At 35.2% G+C, this 18,136-nt stretch overlaps 1 pseudogene; it reads right to left on the bottom strand.

The window, feature by feature from the left end:
* Positions 1-966: 966 nt before the first annotated feature.
* On the bottom strand, positions 967-16,461 carry LOC131596886 (G-type lectin S-receptor-like serine/threonine-protein kinase LECRK1; annotated as a pseudogene).
* Positions 16,462-18,136: the final 1,675 nt, after the last annotated feature.

The raw sequence follows: 18,136 nt of genomic DNA, 5'->3' as shown, positions 1-18,136 counted from the left end.
ACATTATAATATCGAAGATTTGAAGTTATGATTGAAAAAGAAATGAGATAAAATATATTTACCAAAGAGGTAGTATTAGCAAGAAAATGTGAATATGAGCTTCAAAAATCCCAAACCTGAAATAAGAAATAAAGAAAGTGGAATTGTAAAGACAAACGAGTTAGGGAGTCACCTAGAGGGGCACCTGGCTTGAGAAATACTCCCTTTGGTCCTTATTATAAGAGAAAATTCACTTTTTAGATTCATTCAATGATTAATGTATCTAGTCCATATATAAACCAAATACATTAATCACTCTATGAATCTAAAAAGTGAAATTCCTCTTATAATAAGGACTAGAGGGAGTAATATATGGGTACATTTTTTAATGAAATTATTGAAGTCTAGTGTCTAAGGAGTAGGACGCTCCATTCCTACACCCACAAAGGAATGATTGCAAAACAACTATGTTAAACGAAAAAACATAATAATAAGGAAGAATTTAGTAGAGGGGGTTATAACAATAAATCAAGAAAATAAGATAGTCACTACAAGGTAGGAATCAAAATTGATTGCAGAGCCAAGAGTTGTCATAGGCAATAAGCTTCACTTCAGTCACACATAATCAGGCTTGGGGGCAAGTGTTCCTAACCAATAAGAAAATGTCATGTCTTAACTCGGCATAAGATGATGGTGTTCGATGTAACATACAATAATAACAATTCAAGAATGTGTTTAAGATGAAGTTTTTTAATTTAACACATACAAGAGACATGTGGTTTTTCTTCTAAATATATATAGTTTCTGCAGCATCCTAAAAATATGATATTGCATGCAATGCTAATTTGTAGTAATACAATAAAAAATATAATAAACCATTGAAATTTATATTTAATTTTTTGAGTGACATGTATCACTAGTTAAGAGAAAAACTAAGATAAAAAAGTGAAAAATAAGATCAAAACTACATTTAAAAGGGAAGAAACTTTAATCAGAAGAACCATAGAGGTAGGGATTTGGAGGAATTTCAACTTTAATAATTCCTTCTAGCATTAACAAAACATTCTTCATTGGGGGCCTAAGAGATGGATCTTCTTGAGTGCACCAAATAGAAATCATGACAAATTTTTGCAATCTACTCATATCATTGATTGCCTCATCATCATTTTCCAGAAGAATGTCTGTTTTTCCAATCTTGTAGCAGTCATATGCCCAATCTGTTAAAATCCTTTTTTCTTCAATAACATTATCACTCTCTACATTTTTCCTACAACAAATAATCTCTAGTAACAACACACCAAAACTATAAGCATCAACCTTAGTAGTAATCGGTGCACTTCTAAACCAATCAGGTGCAACATAACCTTTGGTTCCTCTAATTCTGGTTTTTGTGTGACTTTGATTAATCAATAAGAGTTTTGCTAACCCAAAATCAGAAATCCTAGCATTGTAGTCATCATCAAGAAGTATATTTTGTGGTTTTATGTCGCAGTGAATTATTTGGGTGCAACATTCTTCATGCAAGTAAACAAGACCTCTTGCAATCCCAATGGCAATCCAATCTCGTTGCTTCCAGTTTGGTTTTGAAGGTGTGAAAAGGAATTTTGATAAAGTTCCATTACTCATCAACTCATACACCAAAATCCTGTGTTGATCTTTGCTACAGTACCCATGAAGACGTACGAGGTTCCTATGATGAGTTTTGATTATCACATTCATTTCACTTTGAAATTCCTTATCACTATCTTGAAACAACTTGTCTAATTTTTAACCGCGACATAAGTATCCAAGTCTACTATTCCTTTGTATACAATGCTACATGAGCCCCTTCCTAATTCTTCTCTAAAGTTGTTTGTTACTTCTATAATTTCCTTGAAAGAAAAAATTCTCAAATTTCTATCAACAACTCTTTTGTTGGGTGTGCTACTTTTTATCTTCTTTGAGTTGTAACAATAAAAAATTGCACCAACCAATGCTATGATTATAGCAATGGAGAATCCCAAAATAATTGACATCACACTGATCAAAGTACTATTATGATCTGTATCTTTCACCACATGAGTATTATTTTGAGAACCCTGATTGCTACCTTGACAAATGACTGGGAAATTTTGTATGCAACCTCCATACTTGTTGTATGAATCCATTAGAATATCCATCTGGACATGTACACACAAGCCTTTGGTTTATATGGGAGCAAATGCTATTCAACCCACAAATACTTGGACCTTTGTTGAATGTAGAATCCAAACAAATGTTTTCAGGTATTGTCTTTGCCACAACCCATCTTTGACTATTATTTAGATCTCGAGGATGATGCCAAAGGGTAAAAACACCACCATAAGTGATGGTGGCTTTGTAATTGTATGCATTACTTGAAACATAATATTTTGGATTGGTGATAGAAATATGTTCTCCATCCCTTTTAAGTATGTATAAGGAGAATCGTAACTTGTCAAATATCAATTTGTCACCAACATTTAATGGTTCATTGTATGGATCAACGACACCACTTTTGTTGTAAACGTCATTTTGAGTATTGTAGTATGTATTTGTTGGAAAGTTTACTAGGTTAAAGAGTAAACCATGTCCATTTTTCTGCAAACAAAGTTCAAACAATCCACGTGAGAAGTTGAACTCTCCTCAGTCCACGATGAAGTCTGAAATGATAGCATTAGCAAATGCTAGTGAAGAAGCAAGTTGGTTAAGATGCTTGCTAGTTGAGATTCTCTTATGGGAAAAACATATGCCAGTTGTGTTGATCCATTGCGATAGTACCGCGGCTATTGCTAAAATTGAGAACCGTTACTATAATGGTAAAAGACGTCAAATAAGAAGAAAGCACAGTGCCTTTAGAGATTGTATCTCTAAAGGAGCTGTGAGAGTGGATCATGTACGCACTGATGAAAACTTAGCAGATCCTTTGACGAAAGGATTAGCTAGAGAGGAAGTCCATAATACATCCAAAAAGATGGGACTAATGTCTATACATAAATGAGTTTCTCATGATGGTAACCCGACCTAAATGACTAGAGATCCCAAGAAATAGGTTCAATGGGTAATAACAAGTTGTGAGTAATATAAGGCGATCATGCTAGAGTAAATAAAAGAAGCATGAATCCTGAAGTAATAAGAGGATGAGATAATATAAACTCTTATTGAGATCTATACTCTGTATGAGGGAGTACCTAGGCTACAGGAGTACTCTTGATAGACTCACCTATGTGATTGTAGAACTTAGGCCGGTTCTTATGGAATTTCGAGGCAGAATTCCTAGAGCCTTCACTAAGCTAGGATACACGTGCAGGGCCATTAAAAGCACAGGCTATTAAGAATACACCTTAAGAAAAGGTTGTGTGCGGGTCTGATGTCTGAGATAGAGTTCAAGACAATAGTGTCACTCTTGTTGAATCGAAATCCTACTTGCTACGCAAAGGTTCAAGTCGTAGACACCTTTGCTTATGCACAATCTTAGAAAAGTTTGACGTTATTTCTAAAACTGTTAGACGCTGGCCTTAGGATCTAGAGGGGGGTGAATAGATCTTACACAGTTTTGCGGAATTAATTGAACTTTAAGCGGAAGTGATTCTGAATCGACTCGCGTCTATTCCGAACCACTATTGAAACGATTGTATATGTGTTAAAACCACTAACCAGCTTGAGATAAACGATAAGAGAATACACTATAAAATCAATACGTCGCTCTATTGAAAATCAATTAACTTCTTATATGATGAACGACGTTTGCAATGCAGTAATAGTGGAAGAAGCAAAAACACAAACACTTGGTGATAATGATCAAATTGATGGTGATTCAATGTGTGATGGATTGTGATGTTTATATAAGTTCTTAACTCACAATCTTAACACTCGAATCGTTGATCAATTTGCTATTATAACCAAATATGAATAGAACGTAAATGAAAAGGTAAAAGCGACAAGAACACGATATTTGTTTAGGCAGTTCATCGATCGTCCTCGCTACGACTACGTCTGCCCCCAATTCCAAACTGAAATTGGGAAATCTTTCATTAATGTTGAAAGCAGTTTATACAAATAAGATAACAAAGCGATAAACCATAAACCAATTATGTCGATCCTTTGAATCTTCTTCCCCCTTAATCTTGAGTCAGATCAAGGTGATCCAAGAGCTTCACTTGATCCCTTTTCTGCAGTGTCTTGAATTGCCTTGAACCCTTGTTCTTCAATCTTCACACTCAGATGGATCCTCGATGAAACCTCTTGATAAAAACCCCCAAGAAACACCTATCTTGGAGGACAAAACCCTCAGATTTTATTCACCAAAAACCCCACAAATCTTCACCCACTAGGAATCTTCAATTCCGTTCCATGGACGTTATCGAACTCGATAACTAACCCTCAACGCAAGAATGATTATGTGTAATTGTGTTGGAGATGACGAAGAACGAAGATGAGAAGCCTTTGTGTATCTTTCAGTCGTTGGTATTGTTGAATAATTAAACCTTGGACAATATATATGAGAGCTTTTCAGTTGATGCAGAGAAAACCAGAAATTTTGACAGTTTTGATCAGATAGGTCGACCTAATTTAGGGCTGGGTCGACCTAACAGAGCTGCATATCCTTTGGAAGTCAGTTTTGATCAGATAGGTCGACCTAATTTAGGGCTGGGTCGACCTAACAGAGCTGCATATCTTTTGGATGTCATTTGTTCCCAGTTAGGTCGACCTGTCAAAGAAGTAGGTCGACCAGAATCCACTTCAGATGCGTTTCGGGGAAATTTTCTCAGATTAGGTCGACCTAGTTGTTATGTAGGTCGACCTAGCAGAATGATATGTAAATTTCTTCATTTTAGGTCGACCTGTGTTGGGAGTAGGTCGACCTAACTGCTGATTTTCTGAGTTCCTCTTATTTTGCTTGTGTTGAGTCGACCTGTGTGCATAGTAGGTCGACCTGCTCTGTTATGAGAGACCAAAGCTTGCTTTTCTTTGAGTTCTTCTACTTGTACCTTGTTGCTTGAATGCTTGTTGAGTTTGCCATGAATCAAAAACATCTTTGTGAGTGTGATCTTGTATTCACATACTCCCCCTTTTTGATGATGGCAAACCGGTAGTAGAAGCATTGGCAATAAGTGGTAAAAGCTGCCCCGTAGCTCCCCCGTACACTCAGCATTTATTTACTCAGTTGAGCTCCCCCGTACACTCAGCATCTATCTCCCCCTTTGACAACATCAAAAGAGATACAAGAAAAACAGAAGAGAAGAGTAACGAGAGAAACATAGATAAAATGCTAGCATTCATAGTATAGTAGATAAAAGGTAGACAGTGATAGCATGAGAGCCAAATATGTTTAAAGGTGTATTAAAGATGAGACACATATATGAGCAAGAGAGATATATGTATGAAGTCACTATAAGCATGTTAATTGATAGCATATTATAGTATCAATAATATTTTTGGAAGTGAACAACAATTACGTTACCGCTTTCTCAATATGTAGGTGTCAACTTTAGTGGCAGCCTTTAGTCAATGTGGAATGACGCCTGGCTTGATGATGAACTACCTTTACGCTAAGAGAAATGTTAGCAGAAAAATATATATATAAAAAGTAAAGGAATAATATTAAGAGAGAACAAACGTAATTAGCCCAAATTAGAGATATCGAGTATCCCTAATTCCCTACGAATGTTGAAGTAATGCTCCGTTGCTAGAGGTTTGGTGAAGATGTCGGCTAGTTGCTTCTTGCTTTCTACATGTTCAAATGTAACTTCTCCTTTCTCTACATGATCTCGTAGAAAGTGATGTCTTATTTCAATATGCTTGGTACGTGAGTGTAAGACAGGATTTTTACTCAAGTTTATGGAACTTGTGTTGTCGCACATGATAGGTATGCGATCAAGCTTAATACCAAAGTCAAGAAGTTGTTGCTTGAGCCATAATATTTGTGCACAGCAGCTTCCAGCAGCTACATATTCTGCCTCATCAGTAGATAATGCAACCGATACTTGCTTCTTGCTATGCCAACTTATCAATGAATTTGAGAATAGATGACATTTTCCACTGGTGCTTTTTCTATCGGATTTGCAGCCAGCAAAATCTGAATCGGAGAATCCTATCAAATGGCACTCATTTCCCTTTGGATACCATAGGCCATATGTAGTAGTTCCACGTAAGTATCGCAGAATTCTTTTGACAGCTTTTAAGTGAGATTCTTTTGGACAAGATTGATATCTTGCACACATGCACACACTAAACATAATATCTGGTCTTGAGGCAGTAAGATACAATAGTGAACCTATCATACCTCGGTACAATTTCACGTCAACCTCTTTACCTTTCTCATCTTTGTCTAGGTTAGTATTTGTTGCCATAGGTGTGTCAATTTCCTTCGCTTCACTCATTCCAAATCTTTTGAGCAGCTCCATACAGTATTTAGTTTGATTCACAAACGTTCCATGACTGAGTTGCTTGATTTGTAGGCCAAGGAAGAAATTTAGCTCACCCATGAGACTCATCTCAAATTCACTCTGCATAAGCTTAGAAAAGTCTTTGACAAGTTTTGCATTAGTCGACCCAAATATAATATCATCTACATAAACTTGGACTAAGAGAATATCTTTATCTTTTCTTTTAATAAAGAGAGTAGTGTCAACTTTACCCCTAGAGTACCCTTGACTAAGAAGAAATTTGCTCAAACGTTCGTACCAAGCCCGAGGGGCTTGTTTAAGACCGTATAGAGCACGTTTCAGCTTATAGACATGAGTTGGATACATGTAATTCTCAAAGCCGGGTGGTTGAGCAACATAGACTTCTTCATTTATATAGCCATTTAGAAAGGCACTTTTAACATCCATTTGGAATAGTTTGAAGTCTTTAGAACAAGCATAAGCAAGTAAGAGACGAATAGCTTCGAGACGTGCTACAGGAGCGTATGTCTCTTCATAATCAATACCTTCCTCTTGATTATAACCTTGGTCAACTAATCTAGCTTTGTTTCTAGTAATAACGTCGTTTTCATCAAGTTTGTTACGAAAAACCCATCTAGTGCCTATTACTTGATGATCTCCCAGATGAGGGACTAAGTCCCAAACATCATTCCGTTTAAATTGGTTTAATTCTTCTTGCATGGCCATTAGCCAATGCTCATCAAGTAATGCATCCTTAGCGTTTTTCGGCTCAACTTGTGAAACAAAAGCAAAATGATGACAGAAGTTACTTATCTTTGAGCGTGTTGTAACGCCCCTTGAGATGTCTCCTATTATATTGTCAATTGGATGGTCTTTCACATTTGTCCAGGCCTTAGGAAGTTCTTCATTGTTTGAGATGCTTTCTTTTTCATTTTCATCATGAGACTCATCTTTCTCTCTCTCAGCATCTTTCTTTACAATACTTTCATTCTCGTCTTCCTTATCCTTGACAATGTCTTCAGTGGATGGACCTGCACCATTAAACGAAAGACCTTTCTCGACATATTTTGTATAAGATTCATCAAAAGACACGTGTACTGACTCTTCTACTATAAGTAATCTCTTATTATATACTCGATATGCTTTGCTAGATTGTGAGTAACCAAGGAATATGCCCTCATCAGCTTTAGCATCGAATTTACCAAGATTATCCTTACCATTGTTCAAGACAAAACACTTGCAACCGAATACATGGAGATGAGATACATTTGGTTTTCTACCTTTTAGTAATTCACAGGGAGTTTTGTTCAGTATAGGACGTATTATTATCCTATTCAAAACATAACATGCGGTGCTAATCGCGTCAGCCCAGAAATACTTGGGTAGATTACCCTCATTCAGCATTGTTCTTGCCAGCTCCTCTAGAACCCGATTTTTACGTTCAACCACTCCGTTTTGTTGAGGTGTTCTAGGAGCTGAAAAGTTATGCTCAATTCCATGTTTATCACAGTATTTTTCAAAAAGATAGTTTTCAAACTCTCCACCGTGATCACTTCGAATTGCAACTATTTTGTTGTTCATTTTATTTTGACATAATCTTGCAAATTGTGTGAAAGCTGGAAAAGTTTGATCCTTACTAGGTAGAAAGATTGTCCAACAAAATCTAGAATAATCATCGACAATGACAAAACCATAGGTGTTTCCACCTATGCTTTTAGTCCTTGAAGGACCAAAGAGATCCATGTGAAGTAGTTCAAGAGGGCGTGATGTTGAAACCACGTTCTTTGATTAAAAGAGATTTTTGTTTGCTTTCCCTTTTGACAAGCATCACATAGATGATCTTTTGAAAACTTCATTTTAGGTAAGCCGATTACTAAATCTTTTGTGACAACTTTATTAAGTAAGTCAAAATTTATGTGGGCGAGACGTCTATGCCAAAGCCATGAGTCTTCGCCTAGAGCAATTAGACACTTGGTACTAGACTTAGATACCTCATCCAAGTTTAGCATGTAGATGTTGTTTACTCTTAAGCCCTTAAACATAATGTCTCTTTTCTTAGTATGTTCTATTGTGCAGCCAGAATTTGTAAACATTACTTTAAAATCTTTGTCACACAATTGACTTATACTTAAAAGATTATGTTTAAGACCTTATACTAGCAGCACATCAGTTATAGTAGTGGTAGAAGGGTTACCTACACTTCCTTTACCAAGTATGGCTCCCCGATTGTTATCTCCATAGGTGACATACCCCTTTTTCTTTGCTTGAAACTCAACGAAAAGAGATAGGTCTCCAGTCATGTGTCTTGAACATCCGCTATCAAGGAACCACAACCTTTCGGCAATGTCAAGACACTTTTCCTGCAAGATTAATTTAGAGAGGGAGGTCCCCAATTTTCATTGGGTCCTTGGTAGTGAGTACACAAGTTGTTGCACTTAGGCAACCATTGAAATACTCCTTTAGGAACTAAGATTCTCCTAAATTTGCATTTTTCAATGGTATGTCCCTTTTTGCAACAATAATGACAGGTAATATGATGAGAATATGCTGTTTTGCTAGTTGATACTTTTGGTACAAAAGTGTATTTACTATATAAAGGAGTATACGATCTTTTGAACTTATTTGGATCAACGGCAAAAGTCACTTTTGGTTGTAGAGCCTTGTCTAACTTGGCTTTTAGATCTCTTACTTCTTTTTGCCAAATGTGACATGTCTCACAACCAAACCATGATGTAGGATCTATTTCAACTTTATCCTTTTGAATGTCTAGCATAGATTGTTTTAAAGCTTCCATATCCTTTTCGGTTTTCTCAACTTTTGATTCAAGATATGAAAAGATTTTCTTATTTGAGGCCAAAAGTTTGAAAGCTTTAATTGCATCTCTATGTAATTCTTCAAAAGCAAGTTTTAGTTGAGAATGAGATACCTTATCTACAAGTTCAGGTTTAAGATGACTTACAGCCTTCTTTTTCTTGTGTTGATGAGCCATAAGGCATAAGTTTGCTGATTCTTCTTCATCGCTTGATAAGCTTTCACTAGATGAATCACTTTCCCATGCTATGTAGGCTCTTTTAGATTTGTTATGACCTTTGCTTTGGTTCTTCTCTTTTTCCTTCTTAAGGTCTGGACAATCCGGTTTGTAGTGACCGGCTTTCCCACAATTGAAGCAAGGGCCTTTGATTTTTCCTTTGTTGTCTTCATCTTGTTTGAACTTGTTTGATTGCTTTCTATAGTTGATCAAGCCTTTGTCAGAATGTTTTGCTCCATTTTTCTTTAGATATTTGTTGTATCTTCGCACAAACAGTCCCATTTCCTCATCATCGGAGTCTTCGTCATCACTTGTATCACTATCCTTTAGCTCTTGTCTTGAGGTCTTGGAGCTTGAAGCTTTTAGAGCTATTGACTTCTTCTCTACCTCTTTCTCCATGTTCTTTTCTTTCTTTGCTCTTTTCTCATGCATGTCAAGGCATTTAAGATGTTGTTCATGTTCCTCTAGTTTACGAAAGAGAGTGGTAGTGTCTAAGGTGTTTAGATCATTTGCTTCCTTTATTGCTGTAACCTTGGGTTGCCATTCCCTGTTCAAGCATCTTAAGATTTTGTTAGTAGCAACTGCATTGGAAACAGGTCTATCAAGAGAATTTAACCGATTTTTCAGGTGAACGAATCTCTTCTGCATGTTTTCGATGGATTCACCATCTTCCATGTGGAAGAGTTCGAACTCTTGAGTTAACGTATTGATCCTAGCTAGTTTGACATCATCCGTTCCCTCGTGGGCAACTTGCAATGTGTCCCACATAGCTTTAGCGGATCTACAATGGGAAACGCGATAGTATTCATGAACTCCTAGAGCTGAGATTAGAATGTTTCTCGCTTTCCAATCGTATGCATATCTCTTTTTATCTTCAGCATCCCAAGTATTTTCTGGTTTTGGAACAACTGTACCAGCTGCATTTGTCATGGTGATCTGAAAGGGACCATTGACAATAGCTGTCCAGATGTTCCTATCAATTGCATTGATGTGGACACACATACAATCCTTCCAATAGCCATAGTTTTCACCGTTGAAAACTGGAGCTCTATTGTGATCCCCTTTAGGTCCGGAAGCCATCTTTCTAATAAGTGTTTCACGTAGCACGGAATAAACCAGAGCTCTTGATGCCACTTGTTAGACGCTGGCCTTAGGATCTAGAGGGGGGTGAATAGATCTTACACAGTTTTGCGGAATTAATTGAACTTTAAGCGGAAGTGATTCTGAATCGACTCGCGTCTATTCCGAACCACTATTGAAACGATTGTATATGTGTTAAAACCACTAACCAGCTTGAGATAAACGATAAGAGAATACACTATAGAATCAATACGTCGCTCTATTGAAAATCAATTAACTTCTTATATGATGAACGACGTTTGCAATGCAGTAATAGTGGAAGAAGCAAAAACACAAACACTTGGTGATAATGATCAAATTGATGGTGATTCAATGTGTGATGGATTGTGATGTTTATATAAGTTCTTAATTCACAATCTTAACACTCGAATCGTTGATCAATTTGCTATTATAACCAAATATGAACAGAACGTAAATGAAAAGGTAAAAGCGACAAGAACACGATATTTGTTTAGGCAGTTCATCGATCGTCCTCGCTACGACTACGTCTGCCCCCAATTCCAAACTAAAATTGGGAAATCTTTCATTAATGTTGAAAGCAGTTTATACAAAAGAGATAACAAAGCGATAAACCATAAACCAATTATGTCGATCCTTTGAATCTTCTTCCCCCTTAATCTTGAGTCAGATCAAGGTGATCCAAGAGCTTCACTTGATCCCTTTTCTGCAGTGTCTTGAATTGCCTTGAACCCTTGTTCTTCAATCTTCACACCTAGATGGATCCTCGATGAAACCTCTTGATAAAAACCCCCAAGAAACACCTATCTTGGAGGACAAAACCCTCGGATTTTATTCACCAAAAACCCCACAAATCTTCCCCACTAGGAATCTTCAATTCCGTTCCATGGACGTTATCGAACTCGATCACTAACCCTCAATGCAAGAATGATTATGTGTAATTGTGTTGGAGATGACGAAGAACGAAGATGAGAAGCCTTTGTGTATCTTTCAGTCGTTGGTGTTGTTGAATAATTAAACCTTGGACAATATATATGTGAGCTTTTCAGTTGATGCAGAGAAAACCAGAAATTTTGACAGTTTTGATCAGATAGGTCGACCTAATTTAGGGATGGGTCGACCTAACAGAGCTGCATATCCTTTGGAAGTCAGTTTTGATCAGATAGGTCGACCTAATTTAGGGCTGGGTCGACCTAACAGAGCTGCATATCTTTTGGATGTCATTTGTTCCCAGTTAGGTCGACCTGTCAAAGAAGTAGGTCGACCAGAATCCACTTCAGATGCGTTTTGGGGAAATTTTCTCAGATTAGGTCGACCTAGTTGTTATGTAGGTCGACCTAGCAGAATGATATGTAAATTTCTTCATTTTAGGTCGACCTGTGTTGGGAGTAGGTCGACCTAACTGCTGATTTTCTGAGTTCCTCTTATTTTGCTTGTGTTGAGTCGACCTGTGTGCATAGTAGGCCGACCTGCTCTGTTATGAGAGACCAAAGCTTGCTTTTCTTTGAGTTCTTCTGCTTGTACCTTGTTGCTTGAATGCTTGTTGAGTTTGCCATGAATCAAAAACATCTTTGTGAGTGTGATCTTGTATTCACAAAAACACTTTTTTAAATTCAAGTGGTGGATTGTTGGAACAATATGTATATATTCCAATATAGAGAGATGAATTGAAAAAATTCATTAAGTCAAGTCCCACATTGTATGTTAGTTGGAAAAATTCCTTAGTCCCACGTCGCCTAGATTAGAAATCTTGGCTAGTTTACTTCATTATATAAGGAAGTCACTTGTTTCTTTTCAAAACACACCAAAAACTTATTTTGAGTTTTTCCTTCCTCACTCTCATAACTCCGCGTCTTTTGAATTGTCGAAGCGCCAACTTCTCCCCCTTTCTTTCTACTCGTTGAATTTTCCGAGTATTTTCTTGAATTCTCCTTAGAGAATAATGTTAATTTCTCCTCGTTTGAGTTGAGAAATTTTCAAGTTTAAATTTTTCTTGGATTCTCTTTAAAGAATTATTTGAATTTCTCTTTGTTTGAGAAATTATTTGTGATTGGTCAAATGACCATTATTAAATTCTCTTTGGAGAAATATTGAAATTTCTCTTGGTTCGAGAAATTACTACGATTGGTCAAACCAGATATTAAGATGGTATTTATACCATATTTGAATGGTCTTAGTACCATCTGAAGGTGTATTTCTAAACCGATTATCTATCATGCAAAAAGTAATCGTACAGTATAGAACTGGGCTGTTTTATCCTGGAGGCGGCGCGGTAGTTCGACTGCTTTGCATAATTTAGGGCAGTGCCGCGAAACGTCTTAAAGAGAGCGACCTAGTCCGCGACTCGACCCGGTAATTTCTTCGGTGGCAAACTTTTTAGAACCGTGATCCAACAACTACAGTATATGTGACCATTAGCTCTTGAATTTATGGTATAGGAGTCGAGAGTAAAACATTTGTAAATGCAATCATGGTGATTACCTTTGGTGTTTACAAATGAATGATATAGGAGTCAAGAGTAAAACATTTGTAAATGAAATCATAGTGATTACCTTTGGTGTTTACAAATGAAAGACCAGTAAAAGTGGAAGAGCCAACTTGATTAGAATTTGTAGAAGATAAACCTTAAACGATAATTGAATTTTGAAGAAGATTCACAAGCTTCTCAAACTGTTCTTGAGTAAATGGTGAATAACTATGCTTTTCATTGTGTTTTTTAATACATTTTTTTATGTTCATGCAGTGGTGGTAGTCTTAAGGCAATACAATAATGCACATCTGCTATGCATTTGTTTGTCTGTCAATGACATAATCATTTTCTTACACCAAGACAAATTTTGTATATTTCTAGATATTATTTTTAGCAATACTAGTAGAAGACCCGTGCGTCCGCACGGGTAAATCAAATCTTAAGATGAATAATGTATTACAAACGTATAAAAAGTAGTTTAAAAACTCAAATGAGGAATGTTAAATTAAGATTCAAAAAACATAATATAGATGTAATGAATCTATATATATTAGCTATTTTAAAAATAAATAAAAAGTTGGAAATGCAATAGAAAAAAGACTATTATGGTGATAGCGACCCGTGAAAGTAGTGAATTTCAATAATAAAATAAAGCTTATAGAAAAACCTTTTAAACCTAAACAAAATAAATCTTGAATGAGACCAGAGTTAAGAATATTTAAAAATTTATGTATATTTTTAACAAAAAATTATTTAAATAATAAATAAAAAATTATTTAAAACCTCAAGTGATTACAAATGTGTAAAACAATTTCAATTTAAAAAAAAATTAATCTGCTAAAAGTTAATATGCTAAGCATTATCAACATTGAAGAAATGATAAACTAAAGCTTATAGAAAAACCTATTAAACCTAAACAACATAAACTACTTCTTAGATTTTTGTTAAAAAAACGTGTACAAAAATTACTCCAAAATAAATACTGTATATTTACAATTTCCAACTCCAACTATTTCATATGAAAGGCTTTTCATAAACATTTGTCAAAAATTACACTAAAACTTTTAATACAGAACTGCTTCATCTTGACTTTGTAAAGCAAAACACGAAAAATTAGACTATAATTTTCAATTCAAAACTGTTATAACTTGACATTGAGCATGCATTGAGCATCACATATTTCTTGATAATCACATCTCTCATGAATATTGAAGCAAACTATTACATGTTACTACTATCCCAATCACAATATATTAAGAATTATCATCTCATTTTCAAAACTTTGTTGCACTTTCATGGTTCACTATCAGATTAAGACTAAATGGTAAAATCTTCATGCAACACTATCTTGTAGGCATAAACTTGAGGATGGATCCCGGTCTCTCGCCGTCGACGACCATTTCGCGTAGTCCTATTAGATTGAAATTAAAACTCTTAAAAACCAAGAGAAGTTTTTCATGTCATGTATCTGCGACCACGATTAAGGTCGTGTTTGGTTGCAATTCTCTATAGTATCAAGAATTGTGACATGGCCATGAATGCAATTTAAAATCTCGCTGACTGAGTACAAATAGAAAGCATAGGAATAATCCCAATCATACAGTTCAAGTATGTTATAATTTGCAATTGTAATAGGATATTGTACAATATTGAGACTTATGTTTTAGCACTTAATTCATAACTATACAACATATGACCATTCATACTGTTCAAGTACGTTTATGTGTAAATAATATGACAACAATTAGTTTCGTCGGAGAGAATATTATGTAATAGTTTTTATCACCCTGAAATGTAATACACTGTAAGAGGATAAACACAAGGATAAAGTATTAAATCAATTAAATACAATGACAATATTTTCATATCCCTCAAATGCAGCTGTTAGTAAGAGGATAATAACAATGCTAATGTATTGATATGAGACATCTTCAGAAAATCATTAAATATTTCAAATTAAAGCAACACGTTTTTGTCCTTATTGATGCATGAATTGTAAACTTTAACATCATTTTGGAAATAAAGATAAGTACTGCAACCTGGACGTGAGAATACAATTTCATTTCCCGTTTGACTTCAACAATGTGACTGTACTGCTGCACAAATGTAACTTAAAAAATACTGGAACGCCGGACGAGATGTTTCTTTAGTTAACCATCACATCAGTATTTTGTGCAACACTTTATTTTCATCGACTTGACATGTGAATGTACAGATCAAACTATAGCAGGACTGCATATAGTAGATATTTCGTAGGGCTATGCCTATGACTGTCCAGAAAAATGATATTGAAATCCCAGGCTAAAAGATATGGTACTGAGTTGCAAAACTTCTGATACATGTACATAAAAAGTAGGCTCTGTAATGAAGACACTCAATGAGGAGTGGGATTTATATAGGAGGTACAAGGCAATTTTATTTTTAAATTAGACATTCAGCATCGATACAATCAATTGGTAGCAATTATGTAATAAAAAAAGTTAAAATATAGGAGTCAAAGGAAAAGTAATGTGAATACTGCACTGCATAGGTATTGTTTATTGCGATAACTTGAAAGCATGTATGTAAAGGTACAACACATTAATTAGGAGTAGTACTATGTTTTTTATTTGATAAATGCATTTGGCAAAAGGTCCACCTTCTGTATCCTATCAAAGGTGATACAACACCATGATTCACTAAACTACAAAACTTGTAATATAATAAACCGACACCGGACATGCTAAGGCTATATCACAAATCTGCAGCAAAGCAATGCATACCTGCTGCAACTCAAAAACAGACAAATATTGAAACTAAATTTCATATGATGCCAAATGAGCAATAAGGAATATATGAATGAGAAATTAACATCTATGGGATAAAAGGCTTTTCAATCAAATCAAATTTATCAAATGTAAGGTATTATGGTGATAGTGTCACCATGACTTGAATACACAGAAACAAACATATCTTAAAACATAATAAAAACACCAAAGAAACCAGAGCTTCCATAAAGGTTAGAAAAAGACTTCTTTTCTAGCCAAATAGAATAAATTAATGCAGGGTTAAACATGAAGTAGTAAGAATTCCAAAGAAGGTGAAACAATAAACTGGAGTGAATATATTATAATGTAGTACCTTCACTGTGTGTCTTATGATTGTCCACCTTTTCATGGATCCCATCAAGCATGAAAATGAAAAATTCATGTGCATCCTGTTGTTCATAGCTGGCAAGGTTGGACTTGGCAGCATGCTACCACCAACTAAAACATAACAACTTAAAGAGCTTAACTTACAACAACTACATGTATTAAATTAAAATTCATGCACCACCAATAGCCAATCTATAGAGAAACCCGATAAACAAAGTATAAAAAATAACTCACAAGATTTACATGACACTTAAGAAGCCCCACAAACCTAAGCTCCACATTATACAAGCATAAAGGAGGGAAGGACCGTGGACACCACAAGTGCTGCAGTGAGGAGCTTCGTTGGGATTGCGGCGTCAATTCCATATCACCAATGGTCCAATATAAAATAAAATGGAAAAACTGAAACCTGTTTCTTTTGTAAAGAAAAACACAACGAATAGTATCAGGAAAAGTTGGAGAATCTTTGTGACAAAAAAACCCAAAAAGTTTAATAAACCACCAAATAATCCGACTGTTGAATGAAAACCTGTTTAGGTAAAAATCTAACAAACAAAAATATGATTAAAAACATGATCTTTATGGCAATAACATATATAAAACGAAAAAAATGTGAAACCTCTTTCTGTTGTAAAGAAAAACAGAAGGAATAGTATGAGGAAATGTTGGAGAATCTCTATGAACACCAAATCGGAATCTTGGAGAAGCAGAAATACAAAAGAAAAACAAAATATAAGGGAAAACGGAAGAAAGGGTGACTTACCCAGGTACAGGGAGGACGATTTGCAGACGAGGAAGCTGGGATGGAGAAGGAAAGGCGAAGGAGAAAGCTATAAGGGAGAGAGAAGTATGAATGCGGAGAGAGAATGAAAAACAAAAGCAAATGTGTTTAGAAGAAATGAATAGAGAGAATTCAAAGCTGAAGAAATGTATTGGTTTTCAAACTTTTGAAAGGGTGGAGGGAAATACTAAAGGATATTAGCAAACACCCAATAGAATTATTGGAAAAGGAGTGCCATTTGGAGTAATGTAGACATTTGATTGGTGGAATTAAATTTTTATTTAGCAAATTACCAAAAAGGACTTTGGTAAGAGTAATTATATTTTGCATTAAGGGTAAATTAGGGTGTTTGGTGGTATATTTTATTCTTAATTAGGTAGTTGATTTGTGAATAAATTGCTAGATATTATTTATTATGACTTTGGTGACTGGGCAAGCTAAGTACTTGTTCTTCACAAGAATAACACTTCTATATTATGCCATCTACATTATGCTTATGTTCATTCTAAATGATGCAATTTATGTAATGTCTCTGTTCTTTTTTTTCCAGACTCCAGAGTAGGCTCATGACCCATTGTAGTCGAATGCACATTGTATGCTTGTCACTATTTAAACTAAATACTTTGCATGGTAGTGTTGGCATCTGATGTCTTTGTGATCTCATGTTTTCTTCATTGCTATACTTACTATGTATAATTTATTCATGTCTAAAAAAAATATCCTTGTGAGTATTGTAGGTGGATACTTTGAAATAAGATGATTACTGTCGACGAAGACAGAATGGATGCGACCCCTGGTCTAAAAGATGAAATTCAGAATGTGAAATAGATTGGTGTTGTTTCCGTTGAAATACTGCTTAGGTCTTTTAGGTCTCAGCTACTTATGGCATCTCTTCCCAAAGTTGATTCTTCGTGCTTACAATACAAAGTTGCCAACATCCTATAGTAATTTTTTATTGTATAATGTGAAATTGCCCTCATTAGAAAGCTTGTCATTTGGCCAAACAAGCTTTTGAGGATGTATAATATGAAATGAAACATAATGTTTGAATTTAATAGAACTTTTAAATTTATTGTAATTTTGAAATAAAATTTATATTTATAAAAATAAAATTAAAAAATAGAAAAATTATATTTATATTTGTACTACTTAAAAATCCAAGATAAATATAGTGACATTCTAGTGAAAAAAAGTTTGAACGTAGCTAAAAGTTATCATGACATTCAATTTAATGTCACACCACAATAGTTACACCATAAG

The sequence above is a fragment of the Vicia villosa genome, linkage group LG4 (assembly GCF_029867415.1).
Source record: "Vicia villosa cultivar HV-30 ecotype Madison, WI linkage group LG4, Vvil1.0, whole genome shotgun sequence".
In the NCBI taxonomy this organism is placed as follows: domain Eukaryota; kingdom Viridiplantae; phylum Streptophyta; class Magnoliopsida; order Fabales; family Fabaceae; genus Vicia; species Vicia villosa.
This window is presented reverse-complemented; position numbering and strand designations above follow the sequence as displayed.